This window comes from Bos grunniens, chromosome 3 (genome assembly GCF_055505025.1).
Source record: "Bos grunniens cultivar Pamir isolate PY7600 chromosome 3, Bosgru_T2T1.0, whole genome shotgun sequence".
Lineage (NCBI taxonomy): Eukaryota > Metazoa > Chordata > Mammalia > Artiodactyla > Bovidae > Bos > Bos grunniens.
In genome coordinates this window covers 36538721-36561715 of record NC_141167.1, presented here as the reverse complement: position 1 = coordinate 36561715, position 22995 = coordinate 36538721, and the positions used below count along the sequence as shown (strand labels likewise).

At 40.7% G+C, this 22995-nt stretch overlaps 1 long non-coding RNA gene across 4 annotated transcripts in view; it reads left to right on the top strand.

Annotated features, from left to right (window-relative positions):
* The window catches only part of LOC147375477 (uncharacterized), a 166345-nt gene that overhangs the window by 102106 nt on the left and 41244 nt on the right, over positions 1-22995 (top strand). The window contains exon 1 of one of the 4 annotated variants that reach the window (XR_015160157.1): positions 10611-11787. The exons of the other annotated variants lie outside the window; for them this stretch is intronic. This is a non-coding gene — a long non-coding RNA (uncharacterized LOC147375477). Of the gene's footprint in view, positions 1-10610; positions 11788-22995 lie in introns of those variants that run through there. 4 annotated transcript variants of the gene reach the window in all.

The following is a 22995-nucleotide window of genomic DNA, read 5'->3' as shown; positions in this document are numbered from 1 at the left end:
TAGCCATAGGGATCTTTATAAGAGAATCAAGATGTAAGGATGGAAGCAGAGGGAGTGAGAACATGCTGTGATACTGGCTTTGAAGATGGAGGAAGGGGCCACAAGCCAAGGAATGTTGTCAGCAGCATTTAGAATCTGCAAAAGGCAAGAAAATGGATTCTCCCTTAGAGCCAGACTCTGGAAGAAATGCAAGCCTATCACAACTCGATTTTAGCTTATTGAAATTTGATTCAGACTTATGACCTGTAGGCTGTAATTAACTTTATGGTTTCTTAAAAAAATTTTTTTTTTATTTGGCCGCCCCAGGTCTTGGTTGCAGCATGTGGGGTCTGTCAGTTAGGTGTGGTATGTGGAATCATTTCAGTTGCAGCACGTGAACTCTTGGCTGCTGCATGTGGAATCTAGTTCCTTGACCAGGGATCGAACCTGGGCCCCCTGCATTTGGAGCTTGGAGTTTTAGCGACTGGATCACCAGGAAGTCCTCACATTGTTGTAAATTACTGTGTTTTGAGGTAATTTATTACAGCAGTCACAGGAAACTAATATAGAGGTATTGAAAGCAGAGATATAACATGGTAAGTAAAAACCTTGATCTGAGAGTCAGATGTCTCTTTTACAATCATGGGCATATCTCTTAACAGTTCTACAACTTTGGGCAAGTTACTAACTGCTTCATGCCTCAGTTTTCTCATCTGTAAAGTGAGACAATTATACCTACTTCATAGATTCAGAGTGTGGGTGTTGTGAAATTATATACACATTGTCTGGATTGTGTGTATGTGCATGCATGCATCAGTAAGGCTTTCTGGAAAAAGCGCCCATGACCTAAGTCTTAAAGGATGAGTAGGAAGGAACTAGGAGAAGAAAGGTAAGAAGGATATTCATAGCGAGCAATCCATGATGTAAGCTACGGCTTTTATTTCGATAATTAAGTTTCTGCCTTCTCTCTGCTCTCTGATCAAGTTGGTGAGTATAACTGAATATGTTGAGGATTAGATGAGATTTTGTGATCTGGCCTGGACAAAATTTTGCCATTTCTAATGTTATTTTTATGGGCAAATATGATCTCAAGTTGAAAAAGCCAGTCCTTCACACATTTTGGAATTGCCAAATGATTTTAATTCTGAGTACAGTCTTGTCGCTCTCAGAACAAAAATTCTCGTTTGATCAGTCATTAAAAGGGTTAAGAGTTTGCATTTTTCCATCTCCCTGCTACCCCCTCGCCCCAACCCCACCAATAAAAATCATGTTTTGTGCACCCTCTCTTTGGCGCGAGTATTATTCTCTGCTCTGTGATTTGGAGTCAGCCTGTCTGTCCCCTGACTGAGCAGCAGCAACTGAACAGCTGTGAAAACAATGCAGAAGCTGAGGAGAGCTGTGATTAGTGGGGGAGCTGGGGAATCTGGGGCCCGCCAGGCTTGTGTCCCACGTCAGCACACAGTCTGCAGAACCTGGGTATCACTTGGCTGGGCTCAGCCTCGGCAGGCCCGTCCCCAAGCTTGGGGCTCCCCATCACTGGTGCTGCTCTTGTTCTCTGGCACCTTCACTTCAGAAAGGGTGTTTATTCCCCCATATTATTCCCTGCACATCCTTGGGACCATTGCATAAACATAGTGTTGCTAGGCAGATCTCTAGCCTCCTTTCATCCTGGGTCCCAGCAAGTTCCGTCCAAGCAAATTCAGAGGAGTGTACCTACAGCTGGGGTTGTCCACCACAGCAGCTCTCCTCTCTGGCCCCAAGTTTTCCTGCCAGAAATCCCCCAGCTTCTGCCTTGTGCATTTGATTTTCTAGATGTGGACATTTAAGCGAGTTTACAGATCCCCCTGGCCCCCAACCCTTCCCCCTGCTACTGTGTCCATTACTCCCCAGAGTGTGCGTAGGAAACATGTAACTTAATCAAGTGTGTGTTGTGTTAAGTCGCTTCAGTCATGTCCAACTCTTTGTGACTCCATGGACTGTAGTCCACCTGGCTCCTCTGTCCATGGGATTTTCCAGGCAAGAATACTGGGGTGGGTTGCCATTTCCTGCTCCAGGGGATCTTCCTGACCCAGGGAATTGAACCCACATCTCTTGTGTCTCCTGCATTGGCAAGCATGTTCTTTACTACTAGTGCCACCTGGCAAACTTAATCCTAGTCCTTTGCAAGTAATCAATCCAAGATTACTGGGGAACAAAGAACTTTGCTTTACTGTCCCAATGAAACGCCTGGTGATCTGCCAGCAGCACTTGCTGCTTTCTCTCTACTTTTTCAAACTTCCACCTGCCAGCAGCTCCCACATGCCCACCCTCTCCTGGTTCCCTTCACCTAAGTGACAGTCTTGCCCTCTTCTGCCTTATGTTTCCCTTCCTAATGACAATGGGGCTGCATTCATATTTCTAACCCCAGCAACCAGCACAGAACCTGACACACAGAGGGTTCAGGAAGCATCTGGAAGGTGAAGAGATGCTGAAACCATTTAAATGTACTCTTTCCTTGTTTCTCCTTTGAAATATAATTTAAAAATCTGTTACCATGCTGATTTAGGTTTAATATTTTCTCCTCTGGATTTAGTCACCACTGTAATTATTCATAGTTCTCAACTGATCACAATAATTCATATACATTATGAATGTTGATAATTAATTATTAGACCTCAAATTGGAATTTCATTGAAAACACATCTCTAAATAATGGACTTATTCATGTAATTTATGGATCAGCATAGGACTACTAGTTATTTTAATGACAGAAGCTTCTATATTAACTCTATTCTATTTTTTGTTTGTTTTTAAAATATTTTAAATATTTAAATATTATTGGAGATTTCAAATATGCACTAACTAGAGAGACTAGTAAAATAAATTGCCCATTATCATTTGCCCTTTTTTTATGTTTGCCTATAAACTGTATTTCTACTGCGTGTAAGCTATTTAACGTCTGTAGGTCTTTGCTTAGTCCACTTTATTGAGTGAATGGTGTGTCTGTCCTTATTTGACTTCAGTTGTTATACACAAAATACTACTCTCATTTTTATTAGTCTTTTGAAATGCTGACTACACACACACTTCCTGAGAGCCATCCATGGCAGATTCACTGATTAATCAGAGTACTGTTTTCTGCTGATATTTAATGCAGCTCAAAAATCCTTCTTAATGTGGTGCTCCAGGCAATTACTATCAACCAACAGAGTGGCATGAGAACTGAAATCAATTTTAGTCCTTGTGTGTTTATTTTAAAGAATAATTTCTTTATTACATTTGCAAATCTGGTAAATAACACAAAAATCAAGCAGTATTGGAAAGTTCATAGAAGAAAGTAAATTTTTCCACAAATTTCTCCACCCGCATATTATTCATTGTAAGTTTGAAAGTGTATTTAATATTATTTTCTACATTTCTTTTTGCAAACAAAGGGATGTGGCATAAATAATTATATAAAAGTGTGGTCATTAAAATGCACATCATTTTTAATAGAGAGTATGTTTATTTTTTTTCTTAAATCTAATGGAAGAAAAAACAAGGAATTGCTAAACCTCAGACTATTACTTAACAGGATATTTATTCTTAAAAGAAATCCTTCCAAACTTAAGAAAAACATTATGAAATACATTAATGGGATGAGGAAAAATTGCTTTTAAATTAGATGCTCCAAATTGGGCCTTATCTATAAGTGCTTTTTTTGAAATATAAGACTTGTGGGTCATCTATGTCTTCACAGCCCTTCCTCATGCCTTCCATTTTTCCTTAGTGAAATTATTTTACATTGTTGGAATTCATAATATTAATATCTAATTTATAAATGTAATTCCCAGTTGTCTAATCTTAATTCAATACTCAAATCCATTTAGCGCTTACTACTAGCCTTTTCACCATGGCTTTGCCTTTGCGAAATTCTTTTATTTTGAGGCATTTTTGATTTGCAATATTTTGTTATCGGGCACCTTTTTCACCAAAGGCTCATAGGTTTTGTGTTTCTAAGTTTTTAATGCACTTGAGAACGCTCTCATCTTTATGCTTGAAGGGTAGTAATTAAATTGTCTTTATGGTTCTATGATCCAGACAACCAAATGATGGTACTATTTCTTTGCAGAATGACTTAAAAACAGTCCATGTCTCTAGCATTTAGGTGTTCCCTGGAAACTTGCCTGAGACCTGGTAGGATAAACCTTTTGCTCATAGACAGCATGGCTGCACGCTGGAGGCCCCCTTTGCCTTCTCTATGTCACTGTCTCTTTCCAATCCTTTTCTGCTCTTGGCCCAGCTGAATACCTTTTCCTTGTTTACCATGAGAATCATAATTCTGGCCTTGGTCCATCCTCTGTGAGATTTAATTTCTTTAACACCTGCTCTGGAAAGATCTTGTTTTTCACAAAATTTCCTCTTCCTTACTCACAAGGAAAATGCATTCTGTCCTTGGCACCCCTGAAAACTGAATTAAATGATTTTTCTAAATCTTCCTGCAGGTTTTGCTACTTATACCATTAAGGTTTTCCATGTCATCTCTCTTGTTTCATAGCCCAGTGTTTCCTCAGTTCAGGATATGGCTGCTTGCTTTGAGCAGTTCATTGTATCTAAAAATGAGGTATTTATTAGAGACCCTCAAAGTCTGATAACTGATTAGCAATGTCTAACTTGGTTTCTGCCTTCATCTCTTGCCCACTAAACTAAACAGCAGAGGCCACTGTAATAACCCTTTTTATTAGCACGGTACAAACACAAAATCTCACTAATTGTGGTTGATGCCTGGTTTGTGATTCTAATAGAGAAGACACACAAGCAAAAAATATAGTGTGAGTTTTGTTTAACTGGGTGAGAGGAGGGATGTTGGGAGAAGATGATCTAAATCTGTGGAGGCTTCAGGGAAGATTTTACAAAGGATTTGGCTTTTGAAGGAAGATTTGAAGATCAAGTTGGAGTTTGTCAGGAACTCAGGCCCTTGGGTGAGAGCTCAGAAGAGAACGACAGGATGTGCAGTGAAGTGGCGGCAAGGAAAAGCACGGTGGGCCGTGGGAGCTGGGAGAACGTTAGGATGGCCTGGAGGGAGGAAAGTTGGAATCTGTGGTTGATGAGGTAGATAAAGCTCTGCTTCTCTGAGACCAGAGTTTTGATGTTATCATGTAGGTGACGGAAAGTCAGGGAATTCCAATTCTGAAAGGCAGAACTTTACTGTAATCAGATCTGTGTGTCATGGGGGTTGGTTCTGGCAGGGACTGGTGGCTGTTGTCAGTGGCTGAGACTAGAGGTGGTGAGACAAATCCTACTGTAAATGCACAGGTGAGAGACAGTAGGCTTCACTTGGGTGTGACCCACTAAGAAGGCAGTAGATGTGAGGGTGAAGAGGGGGGTCTCTGTGAGAGGTTTCTTAGATGATCTCAAAGCCAGAGAGCAAATCCTACGAACAAAGATCAACAGATCTGGATGCATCTGACCACGTGGCACCTTGCCTCTGCTTATTATTGGCAATGTGATCATGGGAGAGTCGCTGAACCATCTTGGACTTGGTTTACTCATCACTATATATGCAAATGAAAATGCTTGGTGTGAATATTATTTGTAATAATATTTTCCCTTGGGAGAATGCATGGTGCCCTGTGACCCTGCGGAATGAGTTAGCTGTACCCATTCCTACCCTCTTTGCCCTATTGGGTTGTTTGACTCTGGGAACAGTGATGCTGTCAGCTCTGAACAGTTTGATGAAAATTTTACCTTTTGGCCTTCTGTGGTGGCTCAGATAGTCAAGAATCTGCCTGTAGTGCAGGAGATCTAGGTTCAATCCCTGGGCCTGGAAGATCCCCTGGAGAAGGGAATGGCTACACATTCCAGTATTCTAGTCTGGAGAATTCCATGGACAGAGGAGCCTGGTAGGCTACAATCCATGGGGTCACAAAGAGTTGTACACAACTGAGTAATTAACATCCTAGCACCTACTTTCAGAGAAGGCAACGGCACCCCACTCCAGTACTCTTGCCTGGAAAATCCCATGGATGGAGGAGCCTGGTAGGCTGCAGTCCTTGGGGTCGCTAAGAGTCAGACACGACTGAGCGACTTCACTTTCACTTTTCACTTTCATACATTGGAGAAGGAAATGGCAACCCACTCCAGTGTTCTTGCCTGGAGAATCCCAGGGACAGCGGAGCCTGGTGGGCTGCCATCTATGGGGTCGCACAGAGTTGAACACGACTGAAGCGACTTGGCAGCAGTAGCAGCAGCAGCAGCAGCAGCAGCAGCAGCAGCAGCACCTACGTTGCGTAACTGAATAGTTCAGAGGGTGAGTCAGGAATATAAAATCAATCAAAGCCCAACTGAGTGCATTTTGCATAAGACATCTTATTAGTCATAGGATGAACAGTTATTTCAAACAAATAACCTCTGTTCGCATGTTCTTGGGACTGGAATCTATGTGGAGTGTAGGGTAGGGAGGAAGCATATTGCTACTTCTACTATCACTAATCTTAATCTATAATGAATGGAATATTTAACATGTACCAGGAACAAATATTTTAATTATATAATATCACTTAAGTCGCACAATAAACTTATGAAGTAGGACTTGTTCATCTGTTTTACAGATGAGAGTATTAAAACTAAAACACTGAAAATAGCTTGCTCAAGGTCACTTAACTAGAAAATATTAACTCTGGTTTTTCAGTTAGCTTTTGCTGAATAACAACCCCTATGAAACAGTGTGGCTTCCAAGAACTATCATTTATTATTCCTCATGAGTCAAGGGGTTAGTTGGGTGTTTTGAAGATCTGGGTCAGGCTTGGTTGGTGTCAACTGGGTTTACTCCTGCATCTGTGGTCAGATAGAGGGCAGGCCAGATGAATGGCCTCTCTCAATAGCCTTTTCTGGCCGTTGGCTGACTGTCAAGCAGAGAAGTGAGAGTGACTGGACCTCATTAACTAGCAGGCCAGCCTGGCTTATTCACATGGCACAGGGCGGATGTTCCAAGACCAAAACCAGACATGAGCAGACACTTGCAGCCCCAACTTAGACTATTGCTTCTGCTACAGTCTTTTGGCCAAAGTAACACAAGGCCAATACAAATACAAAGGATGGAAAAGTAAGTTCTGCCTCTTAGTTGAAGAAGTGAAAAGAATTGTGGCTCTTTGTGTTATATGCCACACAAGCCTAAGTGTGGTTTTGGACCCCAATGCCCAAAATCCTACAGTGAAGGACATTATTTTTAATCCTTATTTGTATCAATAGATGAGCAAACTGAGGTTCAAAGATATTAAGCAACTTGCTGAAAGTTCCTTGACTAGTGAGTAGCTAAACCTTGGTGTGAAGCCCAGCATGTCTGACTCCAAAGCCAGTGAGTTTGTACTGGACCTAGATGGTGACACTCAGGGTTCAAGTCTGTGAGAGGTGGAGCCATTTGTTCCTGGGGGTGGAAGAGACCTCAGAGGTTGTCTGGTCCATTAGCTGATAGACTTTTGAATTTCCATGGTTCACTATAATTTCAAAAAGTATTTTGGCACCACCACAGATTTCTCAACTTGCTAATTTTTTTTTGCCAAGTCAGGCACTGTAAAAACCATCTATCATCCTCATTTTATAGAAAAATAATGAAACTTCAACACCAAAAGATGTAATTTTATAATTGAGTTATTGTTTAAATTGAATTAATTTAGCTTTGTGAAAACTTACTATTTTGTCTTTGAAGTGAAGTTGCTCAGTTGTGTCTGACTCTTTGCAACCCCATGCACTGTAGCCTACCCAGCTCCTCCTTCCATGGGATTTTCCAGGCAATAGTACTGGAGTGGGGTGCCATTTCCTTCTCCAGGGGAATCTTCCTGACCCAGGGATCAAACCTGGGTCTCCCACATTGTAGACAGATGCTTTACCATCTGAGCCACCAGGGAAGTCCTCAGTTCAGTTCAGTTCAGTCGCTCAGTCGTGTCCGACTCTTTGCGACCCCATGAATTGCAGCACACCAGGCCTCCCTGTCCATCACCAACTCCTGGAGTTCACTCAAATTCACGTCCACCGAGTCGGTGATGCCATCCAACCATCTCATCCTCTGTCATCTCCTTCTCCTCCTGCCCCCAATCCCCCTCAGCATCAGAGTCTTTTCCAATGAGTCAACTCTTCACATGAGGTGGCCAAAGTACTGGAGTTTCAGTTTTAGCACCACTCCTTCCCAAGAACACCCAGGACAGATCTCCTTTAGAATGGACTGGTTGGATCTCCTTACAGTCCAAGGGACTCTCAAGAGTCTTCTCCAACACCACACTTCAAAAGCATCAATTCTTTGGCGCTCAGCCTTCTTCACAGTCCAACTCTCACATCCATACATGACCACAGGAAAAACCATAGCCTTGACTAGATGGACCTTTGTTGGCAAAGTAATGTCTCTGCTTTTGAACATGCTATCTAGGGAAGTCCTACTTTGTCTTTATTATTTGTTTATTTTTTGGTGGGCCAGGGATGTCTTTAGATTGGCTTAAGGACCTGCATATAGATGCTACTAATTTATACCTGTCTTTTCACTTGTTGGCACTCAAATACCCTCTAAAACATTCCTAACTAGTGGTATTCAATCATTGCTTGCACACTTCTAGAGACAGGGAGCTCACTATTATCTGAAGCAGTTCACTCCATCTTTATATAGCTGAACGAAAAAAATAATATTCTTTTATATTTTAGAACACTAATCCTTCTCCCAGTGACAACTAGCCATCAGCTGAAGTTCATCTCTTGGTGTTCAATTAGAAAAACTGAATGCACTAAGGTGTTTGGAAACATCTAAAGCTCCCCTGAGTTGTTATGAACCCTAGTTCCTTTGGTCTCCACTGAGACAATGCTGTCTTTGAGTACCATCTATTCTCATCTTGCTCTCAGGCTTCATCCAGTTTGACTACATCTGCCTTCAGGTAGGTGTAGAAGTCTTTTTCTCTGTGTTTGGCCTGATTATCTGCAGTAGATTAGGTCATCCATTTTCTCTTTCTACATATGATTCTTCTGTTAATGAGGTTCAAGATCATATTTGCCTTAGCAGGAGATCATATCAAGTTGTTGACTCAAGGCTCAAGTTTAAGCCTCAGTTTCTATGTGAATAAAATGTGAGCACAATAGAGCTGTTTGAAAGGCTCAATAGATACTCAACAAAATCCAATACAGCTTCAATAACGTTGAGAGAATCTATCATGAACTAGAACCTGTGAGAGATGCTGGGAATATAAAGAAGAAAAGATATAGTTTCTGTTCTCAAAGAAGTCAATGTCCAAAAAGTAAAACAGACATGCAAAAACAATAATACAACATTATCAATTTTCTCTCTCTCTCTTTTTTTTTTTTTAGTGGTGGTTACCAACTGAGATGGGAGAATGGGAAAAGTAGTATCAATGCCTCCTGGGATTTCAGGAGGGCTTTATAGAGGATGTAGCATCAGACCAAGACCTGGAGAGTGTTAAGAGTTGACAGGCGGACCTGGTCTTTCTATATTTGGGGCAGGTATTAAATCCTGGAAGTTAAGGAACATGGGCTTTGAGACCAGACTGTCAGAATTCTAGTCATGACATTGCTACATCTCACAGTATATATCAGTTTCTTTCTCAAGGACATTATTGCTCCCTCCCCAGTGTTATTGTAAGGATCAAATGAGACAATATCCGTAAAGTTCTTGGCATAGTTCTGATACATAAGTGGTGTGTGTGTGTGTGTGTGTGCGCGCGCTCAGTCACACAGTCGTGTCTGATTCTTTGTGGGCCCATGGAATGTAGATCCCCAAGTTCCTATGCCCATGGAATTTTCCAGGCAAGAATATTGGAGTGGGGTACCATTTCCTACTCCAGGGGATCTTCCCAACCCAGGGAGTGAACCAGTGTCTCTTGCATCTCCTGCATTGGCAGGTAGATTCTTTACCACTAGCGCCACCTGGGAAGTCATAGGTGGTAGCTATTCTTATTCAAAATGACCCAAGATGACTCAGGTCCAAGCCTGATCAACTATACCATTTAATTTCCTTTTATTACAGTCTTCCTGATACAGTGCAGAGTACACCTAGGATACATCCTTACTTGCCAGACTCGTGGGAGAATGACTTTAGGAAGAACACATTGATGGGCCAAGAAGTTGCTGCACCCAGAAGTGCAGACAGTCGCTGGAGGAGGAGACAGTCTGAGACAATCATGTTCACATTTCTCTTATGAAATGTCATCATTAGAAATCCCACCCAACAACAGCAACAAATTTTAACCTGAAATCACTTCAAGCATAAAGAAAAATTGTAAGAATAAGAATAGTACAAGGATAGTCATATGCCCTTTAACAAGATTCTTCTATTGTTGACATTCTGCTCCATTTGCTTTATCATTTCCTCTCTTTACCTTCGTGCTTACATATGGACACACACACAGTGTAAATAAACATACATATATATATGTATAATATTTTTCTGAACCATTGGAAAGTAAGTTGCATATATTATAGACTTTACCCTAAACATAGCAGTATCTATTTTCTAGGGACAATGGTATTTCCTTACATAACCACAACATGGTTATCAACTTCAGTAAACACTGAAAAAAACACTTTGATATAATTTATTGTCCTTATTCCAACTTTGTCAATTGACCCAATAATATCCTTTACAGCATTTAAAAACTTGAAGTATAGTTTATTTACAATGTTGTGTTAGTTTCAGGTGTACTGCAAAGAGATTCAGTTTTATAAATATACATGTATATATATTCTTTTTGATTATAGGTTGTTACAAGATAGTGATCCTTTACATTTTTAAGCCTCTATTATAGTATCTAAAAGTCAAAACTATATAAAAAATTACACTTAGAAGAATTCACTCTCTCACCTCCCTTCATCTCTGTTTCCTTAATCCTATAGGTATCCAGCTTAGTTGTTTTCTTTTTTATCCTTTTTTGGCGGGGGGTGGTAAAAATAAGCAGAGATTTGTATGTTTTCTTATTTCCTCTTTTTATTTGGCATAAAAGCTAGCATGCTATATATGTTATTTTGCATCCTGATTTTGTCAATTAATAATACTCCCTATAAATCATTCCTTCAATACATAGTGATTGTCATTTTTTTACAACAGCATAGTATTCCATTGTGTAACACTATGGTTTATTGAACCAGTTCTTTATATTTGGACATATAGGTATTTTCCAGTGTTTTGCAAATAAAAATGATAACTGCACTGAATAATCTTATGTATGTGTAGTTTTGTATTATTAGAGATTTATGTTCAGGGTGAATTCTTAGAGATGATATTTTGGGTAGAAGAGTAAATACATATGCAGTTTTACTATGTATTGACAAATTGTCCTCCATAGGGATTATGCTGTTTTTGCATTCCCACTAGTAAGCGACTGCCTGGGAAACCCATTTTGACTTTTATTTTTCACAGGATGATAAATTAGAAGGGATTCAGGAGCCAGGACAGAATGAAGATCAAAGGTCAGGTACTGCACAAAGTGGGAAAAAGGATGCCCAACACAAAAATCAATACACAAAGTGCTTTTTTTTCAGATCCTTGGACACCATCTGCTTAAGGGCAGGGCAGTCTTATTTAATTTTTCTCTTTAGGGCAAGGCATTTCTAGTAAGACATCTTAGCAAGATGCCTAGCACATTGTAGATGATCTATAGATATTGACTGTTTAAGTGAATGAGAGAATAAACTGGCAAAAACCTGGCATTACCCCTGGGAATAAATAAACCTGGCTGGGAGATTATTTTGAAAGGATAAATCTCACCTCTTCTTCTCCCCTTCCATCCTAGACAGACGCTCTCTTGTACAGCTGCTCCTGGGGACTGAGCAGTTTGAAGTTTCCAAAGATGAAAACATGTAAGCAGTCCTTGCATTAGGAGAGGGGGCTGCACAGAGGCCTATTGTCTGCTGGGACACTGGGAGCACTGTGGTGAACGGGGAGTGTCCTCCACTGCAGCCGGGTCTTTTCAGCCAGAGCATTGCCTTTTCTCTCTGGAATGTAATATTCTACCCGTGCCCTCGGAGTGGCATTATGCAGTAGCAGGGTCAGCAGTGGGGGGGTGCAGCCAGGGAAATTATCTCTGTCCAGGGAACCCAGTAAGTCAGAGGCAGCATCAGAGGGCACGGCCAGGACGGGACCGCTGAATGAGAGCTTTGTACAAGTCTTGGTGGCGGTGGCTGGAGAGGCACCCTCCTCTTGCAGCTCACCTGGGGGCTGAACAAAGCTGCCTTTCAGGCCTCGGGGCCCACAGTAAACATGGCACAGGTGATAGACCTGCTTTCCTGCTCCGCAGCGGGCCAAGGATCGCATTTCTGGCTGGTGTTTCTTGTGCATTGCCGCTAGGGCTCGTTCTCCCTCCAGGATTATGAAACAGCAGAACTCGCCTGTGAGAAGAGAGGCCACCTGTTCTGAGGCCACGAGGGTCACTTCAACTCTGAGGACTTTTTTTTTTTTTTTCAGAGTCACAGGGGAGCAGGCGCAACTAACCTAGGTTTCTGCTGACTTTTGACCTGATCCGCTCTAGTAAGCACTCTTTGTCCAGCTCTCAGGATTTGAAGAATTCCTGTTTCACTTGATCTTCATATGGTTTAGGGAGGTCAATGGGACAATTTTTACACAAGAGATAATGGAGCCATGATGAGCTGCAGTGAGTCCAGAGGGTGGAGTCTTCTGACTCTGGATTCAGAGTTCTTTGCAAGACATAATTCCACAGTATCATGGGAACTAGAATGATCCTGGGGGGAAAATACTACACTGCAACATGATTTTGGTATTTTTTTCTGGCTGTTATCTCTCCAGACTTGAAAGAGCAAGGTCCCTTATATAAGAGCCCAAGCTCTGATCTGAATTTGCATTCCTTGTTTGCCTACTAAGTTGCTTCAGTCATGTCAGACTCTTTGCGACCCTATCAACTGTAGCCCACCAGGCTCCTCTGCCCACGGGTTTCTCCAGGCAAGAATACTACAGGGGGTTGCCGTGCCCTCCTCCAGGGGGTCTTCCCAACCCAGGGATCAAACCCACGTCTCTTACGTCTCCTGCATTGACAGGAGGGTTCTTTACTACTAGTGCTACCTGGGAAGCCCGTTCCTTGTCTAAGAGATTGTTAATAGTTTTTATATGTCAGGGTTGAAAGCAGAAATTATGAAGCACTCATTATTCTATTTGGGCTTATGAACTCATGAATAGAGACTGGTGCTGTGATTCAAGGAAACAAAAGGCGGTTTATTTAGAAGGGAAAGGGCGGGTTTCCCTTTTCTGATTGAGATAGGGTTAGTTAGCACTTGGAGTGCTTCTGTGAGTGACAGAAATCCATGATCTATATGGATGAAGCACCAAATAAGGGAAGACGGCTGAGAGGATCGCTAACACTGAGGCTTTTGAAGCAGGTCTATGGCTGGGCTTGTGTTGGTTGGAGAGCTCTGCTGGGGAAGCATCTCTGAGCCCACCTGAAGCACCACCACCTGCCAAATGATAGAGGACTGTCTGCCTGGCAATGCCGTGTACAGGATGCATGTAATTGTAAGGAGAGTGAACACCATGTAGCAGTCCCTCATTCTGTGGATACCATATATACTGCCAAGACTGTTTTCAAAACCCTAGGCAGGGAAGGAAATCACCCTCAAAACTGACTGAAATGGAATCCTCCCTGCCTGTGGCAAGTAGGGGCTCAGAGCCAAATTTAATTTGCTTAAAGTAAATGAAACAATTTACTCATTAATTCATTTATTCATTCAACAATATTTATTGAGTTGTCACTGTGAGTCGGTATGATCTCAAGGAATGTCAGTATGTCCTTCTCTGGATAGCTGAGCAAAATTTGTTTAAAGTGGATTATTTTGATATTTGGCCTCTATAATGGTTCTGCTTTCTCTTCATGAATCATTTGTTGCAGTGTTTCCATAAATCCTTCTCTGCTTTCAAAATATGGCTCAAATACGTCCTTTTCCACAGATACTTTTTCTCCCACCTCACCCATAAATTAAGGTGTAGCTGTGTCTCGGCCTGAGCACTAGCCATGTCTACCCATGGATCTAGACATGTCTGAGGGTGTCTGGAAAACTGCAGATTGAGACCTGATGGAACTCTCTTTTAGGGGATATTGAGAATTCTCCTGTGAAATAAATCATGTTTCCACTTGTGGGATCCAGACAGACACATCTCAGCATGTCTGGAGAACCAATCTAGTGACCTCAGGTTTTAGGGAGGCATGGGAGATTCTCTAGGAAAAAAAAAATATCCTTTACCAAGAAGGAATCCCATCTAAAGCTCTTCCTTCACAGGTCAGAGAGAGAGAGAGTTCTGAATACAGAACAGTATTTATCATTTGGATTTGTCTCCTATCTTGCAAAGGCTGTCTTGGGAGCACAGAGCGACCATATATAAAAATAGAAACGACAACTTTGTTTAAATCTCTGTGTTTAAACATTTTGGTACCACCTCTCATCCCTTCATTCCTGGAGATTTATACAAAGGGAATAGAAATATTTTCTGTTTGACCATGAAATTGTACTGAAACTTTGGCATGTTGAAGTTTCTTGGTCATTGAGATTTGAGCCTTGGCAGAGTGGAGGTAAAACAGCCATTGACCTGGGTCTAGAGCTTGGTTGGATGGCACAGAGTAGCAATGAACACAGATCAGCCTTGGGTGGGTTAACTCTGCATGGGTGGGTTTGTTCAGGACTGAGACCTCCCTATAGGCGTCCAGAAGTTACTTGAAGAAGTCATGAAAGCGGTTAGTGCTGGCCTAATGGTGGGAAAAGTCACAAAATGTTTGGTTATTCAGGTCAATATGATCCAGAAGCAGAGAGAGTGCATGGAGGAATTATGGAGACAAGGCTGAAGAGGGTGATGGGGAAGATCATGTACAACCTTGTAAACTGTCCAAGGCAGTTTGAACCAATTGTAAAGACAGGTTAGATTGTGTTTTAGAAAGATCATTTTGGAGGCTACTTGATAACTGATTGGAAATGAGTAAAACTGAAGGAGGGGAAACTAAAACTTTGATCTGATTGTCAGCATTTCTTGGGTTACTCCTGGCTTTGGGATACACCCGGAACTGGAAGTGGTAGCATTACCTCAACTAGGTCCTCTGTTTGGATGGGCTAACTGTCCAGGGAATAAGGTGAAAACTTAGTCTTTATCTTGAATTCTCTTTTGATGATTCTGTTTTCCAGTCATCAAAGAGTCCTTTAAATTAGAGACTTTTGTTGAAGAATCCTTCATTTTATGAGTCTTCTCAATAATCAAAGCTTTTGTCTCAGGAACTAACTTTTACCTGTATTATAGACTTCTAGAAGATCTGATTATTTTGGGGGCAATAGTTAATAAAGAAACAATGAAAGAAATCTGATCTCTCCAGTTGGATTCTCATTCCTTCCATGTTTTCTCCATTTTGCTCTAAAGTTACAGGAATATTCCATTTCTTAAAATTTATGTTTGCTTTTTAGTGCACCTAGTAATGCTTGGTAATAACATTACACCTACTAATGTTACAGTTGTCAGCTCTCTCTTGACTGAAATACATACCACACACACACACACACACAAATACATACCACACACATATTACTTACACACCTACTCTGAAGTGTTTGACCATCTTCCATAAGAAACAGTGGTTCATTGTGGCAAAAGATTAGGACATTTAAAGGGGCAAAGAATGCAGATTGAAAATGTCACATAGACATGAGGCTCTTTCTAGAAGAGCTGAGAAGCACCAGCCTAACCAGATGGAGGCCCATTATCCTTTTGGGCCATTCGCATCTACCTTCAAGATCCACTTACACTGGCCTTTAAAAAAGGAAAATATTTATTGGATCATATTCTCTGTACTTCTCATGGAAATTTGACACATGTGGCAATGGAAGAAAATTAAATGGAAATTCAAACACAAGGAATTGTTGTTAACAAATGTATAATGATGTTATTGTCATCCATTTGAAACATCATTGGGGTCATCAGAGGATGCTTTCACATGGTTCCACCAGGTCATGGGAGATGGGCTGAAGGGTCATATGGACTGAGTGGGGAGGCTGATTTTCAGGGTGACTGGAGTGACGTAATGAGGGAATTGCTGGTAATTGGTGAATTTCTTATAGTTCTTAGCTATTTACATCTTTTTATGACTGACAACTATTTTAAGACATTGAATTGAAATTGGGCCATTATAATATTAACTTTGAAAACAATAATGAGCTCCTTAATGGTTTAGATATCTAAACTTTAAGAATATCATTAAATCATTACATGAATGGTGGTCATGTAATTCTCCAGACAAGACTGCCCATGTAAAGAATTGCTCAAACCTTCCACAGTGCTTCAAATTCTCTTCTACCTAAACACCATGTTTCCTCAGAAATGGTTTAACATTTTGTGGTCAAGCCATAGTCGAAGACTATTCTTTTTCTACTCCTGGGAAAGAATCCCCTCTGTCTCGTTTTTATTTGTATAAAAAATGGTTAAAATGGGACAATGCCATTTTTTTTACTCTGAATGGTGACTGCCAGCTATTAAAATGCTAATTCTCCCCCAAAATACAAAAAAAAACCCAAATAGAAGAGCCAAAGACAGCCAGGAAATAAGAGAAATGAAATCTACAGAGTGATTAATCATTTGATTAACCAGGTAAGTCTCTGGCACATTGCTAATTAGCTCACTTTCAAAGCCCTGGCCTGAGAAGCCCTGGTTTGATTAAAGAGGTGCCGAGCCATTCAAACTATGATGCTTGAGCTCCTTTTATAAAACAAAATATGACGTTCATGCAAAGCTCATCTCTTTCATCCAGCTGTGATTTCTCAGGCCTCTGACACTCAGGCCTAGGCACATAAATCAATGAGTAGAAATGTGTCCTCATGAATGTTTGGAGACTAGGATCTATATTTTAGGACTCTTTTTTTTTTTTTTCCTAATTTGAAAAGGTGTTGTTTACATTCCAAGATTGCAGGAACTACCTGTTGACTGTCTTAAAGCTGTAGCTTTTGCTGACCCTTTAGGTTACCTGGAGGCACCAATAGAAGACTCTGCCTTAGGAGGAGGGTATAAATCTGTTCTACCTCTATTCTATTCCATTTCTCTGGGAGGATTTATGAGCTGGGATAAAGGATATTTGACATTAATAATAAAGATCTTATCAACTTTACTAGGGAGTCTACTTTTAAAATACACTCAAAGCTGATTTCTTAGTTAAGTATTTCTTCTATTCTTAGTAATGTTAAAGGTTTTGCTTTCTCCCAGCTAGATTGAAATACTCATCTTCTCAGTGGTACTAAATTAGGGCCACTCTTACTATTTAAAGGATAAGAGGTAAAGTAGATTCATTCTGATTTTACTTTGAATCTTCATATAGGATATATGCTTCTTTACACTTGTGTGTGCACTCAGTTACTCAGTCCTGTCTGACTCTTTTCGACCCCACGGACTATAGCCCAACAGGCTCCCTGTCTGTGGGATTCCTCAGGCAAGAATACTGAAATGGATTTCCATTCCCTCCTCCAAGGGATCTTCCCGACCCAGGGATAGAACCTGTGTCTCCTGCAATTGCACCTGGATTATTTACCCACTGAGCTATCAGGGAAGCCCCTTCTTTACCTGTAAGTTTGTTTAAAACGACTGAAGACTTTCTCAGGTACTCTTGCTAAGCTCATGAGTTCGGTAGCTCCATTGCAGTTTTCATTGTGACTGTCATTTAGAGTCATTTCACCATGACTGTAAAAATAGAAAAACTGACAGAAATGTGTGGCTTAATTAGCTAAAGTAGAGGGTTAGCGCAAAAGCCAAATTCTCCTCCTGTGATCCTCAGGTTGATAGTGGAATTCCATGGCTGGATGGTGTATCCATTGTGGGTACCATATTCCGAATGGGCGTTGACAAAAACAAAAACAAAACACTCATCAAGCAAAGCAAGCGAAGGCCAGAGAGGAGAGGATTGCATGGGGAAATCTTGTGCTGTGAGAAATAGCTAAGAAACCAGAGAAGACAGGAGTCGATATGGCATGGAGGAACAAGGCACCTGTCTTCAAATAGCTGAAAGGTGTCATGTTGTACATAGTATGAAATATATTCTTGTCCACATTGAATCCCCAACATGAGGTACAGTTCCTGGTAAAGAGCTATCATAGTGATAATAGTAATCACCACTTTGAGTACATACTGTGTGCCCATCACTGCAATAGTGTTTTGCTTGCTGTATTTCAGTTAGAAGTGGTTAGTTTCTCCAGTTTATAACTGAGGAAACTCAGGCTTGGAAAGATCAAAAAACTTATCCAAAATCACACAGTAAATATCTAAATTAGGATTCAAGCCAGATCTGTCTTCAGGCTCTGAGTTCTTTTCCTTATGGTGCTGTGTGTCTCAAGAGACCTCTATGGGTACTTCAATGAGGATGATGTCACTGGGATCCATGGGTGGCCAAATTCTATCACTTTTATCTTTTCTCTGTGGATCTGGAATTGAGATTTGGGGAATGGAGTTTCCAGAGCCAGTGTTCCAGAGTCAAGATGGAAACCATGCCTGTTTTTGTACAAAATCCAACCTCTTGATCATTATGTTCTACTACCCACCTGGAACGAACCAGAGTGAAAAGTGAAGTCACTCAGTCACGTCCGACTCTCTGTGACCCCATGGACTACAGCCCACCAGGCTTCTCCATGCATAGGAACAGACAAACTCAATACACATTTGTTTCTAGTTTGCCCAGAGTGAACTATTGCTATTTCAGGTTTGAATCTCCACTGCTTCTGTCTTCTTCTGCATAACTTCTAAAAACTGAGGACTCTCTGTACCAGAATTTTGGTTTGCCCTCCCCTGGTGCTCAGTTCATCCCTGGATCTTCTATCTGCCCTGCTCCAGCTGACCCTTCTCCCCGATGGTAATAAGGATGGTATCATCGAGTTTATGAAGCATTCTGTCACTGTCAAGATTTCAGACACAGTACTTAGACTTATTTAAATATTTCTTATTTAAGTAAAAAATTTATATATTTAAATATTCCTTACAACAACTTCAGGAATAGAATTATTTTTGCCTGCATTTCACAGATTAGCAATCAGTGTCTCAGGGAGAATATGTAAAATTTCCCAAGCTCACACAGTTAATTAATAGCCAATTCAGGATAATAATAAAAATCATAATACATATATTCTTTATACTGATGTATACTAGGAATTCTGTTCACATGTCTCATCTTCACTTGTAAATTTTTTCCTCCTTGTCCTGCAAAGAGTATGAAGATCCCCTAGTTCACTAGGGGATCACTATACAAGTATCATCATCTTTATTCTCATTAATTTAAGTAGCAAACTACAGAAAAATATAAACTAAATAATTATTCTGTTCATAGAGACAGAAGTTCATTATAAAGTAAGGAAACTGAAGCTTATAGAAATGAAGTGACTTTCTCATGGTCATTCACTAGTGAGAAGTCTGTGCCTTGATTCCAGGGATTTAAAGGTTGGGTGGCATATATTTTTAAACAAGAGCTGATGGATAATCCAGATGTTAGTGAGGGAGAATAGACAAAGATTGAAAAATGTTTTAGAAGTCTACAAAGTTAGTGAAGGTCATAGAAAAGTCATGGGAGCCTTAGTAAGGCATCATGAAAAGCTTTCAGTGATATTAAGGTATCTGTACAAGTGGACATAGTAGCTCTTTTTATTTCAGAGGAGATTCAATTAAATGGCCCCTCTTGATTAAGGAAATGTAAAACTTAAGGAGAGTATGCATCTATGGCCCTGGCATAAGAACATAAGTGGCACTTGAATGCATGTGAGCACATGTGTGTGACTTGGCAAAAGCTATGCCTCTTGGATCCTTTGGAGGATCCAAGGTGGGGAGAGATCAGTTTGCCATCTGAGACGGAGGAGTAAAATACCCAAGCACTTGCTTCACATGATGAGAAGAAGGTGGGGAACCTGATTGAAATAAAATAGTATAGGATGGGCCTGACCAAGAGGTACTGATGAGAAAGGACATCAAAGACCCAAAAGACCCCAAAGAGTAATTGAATTGGAGCAAAATAAAGCTCAGTGACTCCCAGATTCATATACCCAGACTCTTTCTCCTTTGTAAAGCCCAGACTTGTATCCATCCTGACATTTCCATGTAACAGGTCAAAAATAATCTCTTGATTCTTCCCCAAACCCTCTACTGGTTTCCCATGTTGTGAAGAGTAGGAGTGGAAGTCTTTACATGGCCTCCAAGGCCCTGTGTGATCTGGGCCCTGCTTCCCTCTCCTTCCTTATTTCTTCTCTTCCTGATTTGGTCCCTGGAGCTGTGGCCATGCTGGCCTCTGTGATGTTTCTCAGCTATGGCAGGCAGGCTCTGATTTCAAGGCTTTTGGATTTGCTGTTTCCTCTGCCTCAACTTTTATATCTTCATATATTCTCCATGCTTGTCTTCTTGTTTCATTCTGATCCAAGGTACCACTTCACCTGTGAGGCCTTCTGTCAGCCACCCTTGAAATAGCCATGACTCTCCCTCACTACCTCCACCTTGAAATTTTCTCCCTCCATCTTGACTTGTTTCTCTTTCTTGTGCATATTGCCATATGACTTGTTCTCTCTAGATATTTTGTTCATTTGCTTGTTATCTGTCTTCCTTGAGCACAAATATGAGCTACTGTGTCCCCTTTGTGTGGACCATACAGTGGATACGTAATGGGCACTTGTAAATATTTTACAATAAATGAATAAAGTGGGGCACCTGGGCATGTGATCTTACTCAACCTAAGAGTCTAAGCAGTTGTGATGACGCCTGCCCTGGGAGGTGATGGGGGCTGGCGATGGACCAGTGTCTGCCAGGTCTTACAGGCCGAGCCTGCAGTAGTGACACTCTGTGGCAGGAGAGACCGTGCCAGCAGAGGGCTGACCGTAGCCCCATCAGTGTCCTGCCAGGCTGCATTTGTAAGGGGGATTGAGTAAGCTCCCCGAGTCTTGGATAATTCCAAGTGCTGTATTTTAAAATTTTTAATTCAATGTATGATTATGGTAAGGTAACATATTCACATGCTTTAATTTGCAAAAGTACCCACTCCAGTGTTCTTGCCTGGAGAATCTCAGGGACGGGGGAGCCTGGTGGGCTGCCGTCTCTGGGGTCGCACAGAGTCAGACACGACTGAAGCGACTTAGCAGCAGCAGCAGCAGCAGCAGCAGCAGCATAAGATACATGTGAGGGCTTTCCCTCTCACCTCTACCCTTAGTCACCTGGAACCACTCTTCAGGTGTAGCGAATGCGATCAGTTTCTTGTGTGGTCTTCTGGAAACATCCTAGGCAAGTTTAAACAAATCCATGTAGAGACCTTTTTATTTTTTCTCTTTTGCTTATTTTGTGCAAAGTATAAAATGTTATATGTACTGTTCTGCATCTTGTTTATATTTTTGTAAACTAAGGTAAAGCATGTACAGTAAAGTGCAGAAATGTGTACATTGTGGATTTTTCTTCCAACATTTACCCAGGGAATCACCATCTGTATCAAACTATGTATTTCTAGCACCCTAGCACTTCCCTGTGTCTCTTCCCAGTCTCTGCTGAGGTTATTACTCATTTTTATCACCATCTATTAGTTTCTTCTGGTCTTGAAGGTCATATGGATGGAATCATATCCTGTGTGCTATTTGGTTTCTGACTGTTGCACTCATAGTTTTGTATTTTTTTTAAAATATGGAATGTATCCTGATGATTGTATCTCATAAAGATAAAGGACATAGGTTTTTTTCTCATCCTCTTTTAGAATGCACCATGCTTTAGTTAACTACTCTCTTCTGATGTAGATGGAATTTGCAATAATATCAGCACAAGCAAATGTGCAGGTGTATCTGTCTGATGAACACAAGGAAGTGAAATGGTTAGGTCACAGGGTATGTATGGAAAGGTGCTCCCCATTTGTCCTCCTGTACATCTGTGTGTTTGTGTGTGCTCAGTCATGTCTGACTACTTGTGACCCCATGGATGGTAGTCCATGAGGCTCCTCTGTCCATGGAATTTTCCAGGCAAGAATGCTGGAGTGGGTTGTCATTTCCTCCTCTAGAGGATCTTCTCAACTCAGGGATCAAACCCCGTCTCTGACGTCTCCTGCATTGGCAGCTGAATTCTTTACCAATGCGCCACCTGGGAAGCCCACCGTACATTTGTAGGAAAGTACAAAAATATCCCACTCACAATATCCAAGAGCGTTAGCTTCCTTCACCATCTAAGCATATTTTCAAAATATGGATCATTGCCAATTTTTAAGAGAAAAGTGCCTTCTCAGTATACCTTCTCATGATGAGCGACATTGAATATTATTTATTATTTTAAAAACACACTTGTATTTTCCTGTAAACTATGTACATATAATTTGATAATTTTCAGTTAGATTAGTGATATTTTCCTTATTACTCTTCAGATACTTTTTTATGTATTAGAAAAAATATCTCCTTGATGTGATATGGATTGTGAACATATTTTCCCCAAATATTTCATCTGTCTTCTACTTTTTAATCATTCATAAATATTTTATTTTTATATGGTCAAGCTTATTGATTTGTTTAAAGTTTCAAGGTTTTGTGTTATTCTTTAAAAAAGCTTCCCTACTCTAAGATTGTTCAGATAAATCATACATTTTTCCTTAGCTTTTTTTTTCAGTTTCCTTTTACATTATTGAAAGCTTTCATACTTCTAGAATTAATATTTGTGTGAGATATGAAATAGGATCTAATACTTTTTTCAAATTGTACCTATCACATTAGTTCTGTGTATTCACTGATAAAGTTTTCCCAGAACTGAAATACCACTTAATCTAAATTCCTCTACGCATTTGGATTTATTTCACAATTTGACATTGTTCTATTTATGTGTGTGTCAGCCTAAATTATTGTAGGTTCAATATGGGGCTTATTATGGCAGCCCACTCCAGTATTCTTGCCTGGAAAATCCCATGGACGGATGAGCCTGGTAGGCTGCAGTCCATGGGGTCGCGAAGAGTCAGACACGACTGAGTGACTTCACTTTCACTTTTATGCATTGGAGAAGGAAATGGCAACCCAGTCCAGTGTTCTTGCCTGGAGAGTCCCAGGGAGAGTGAGCCTGGT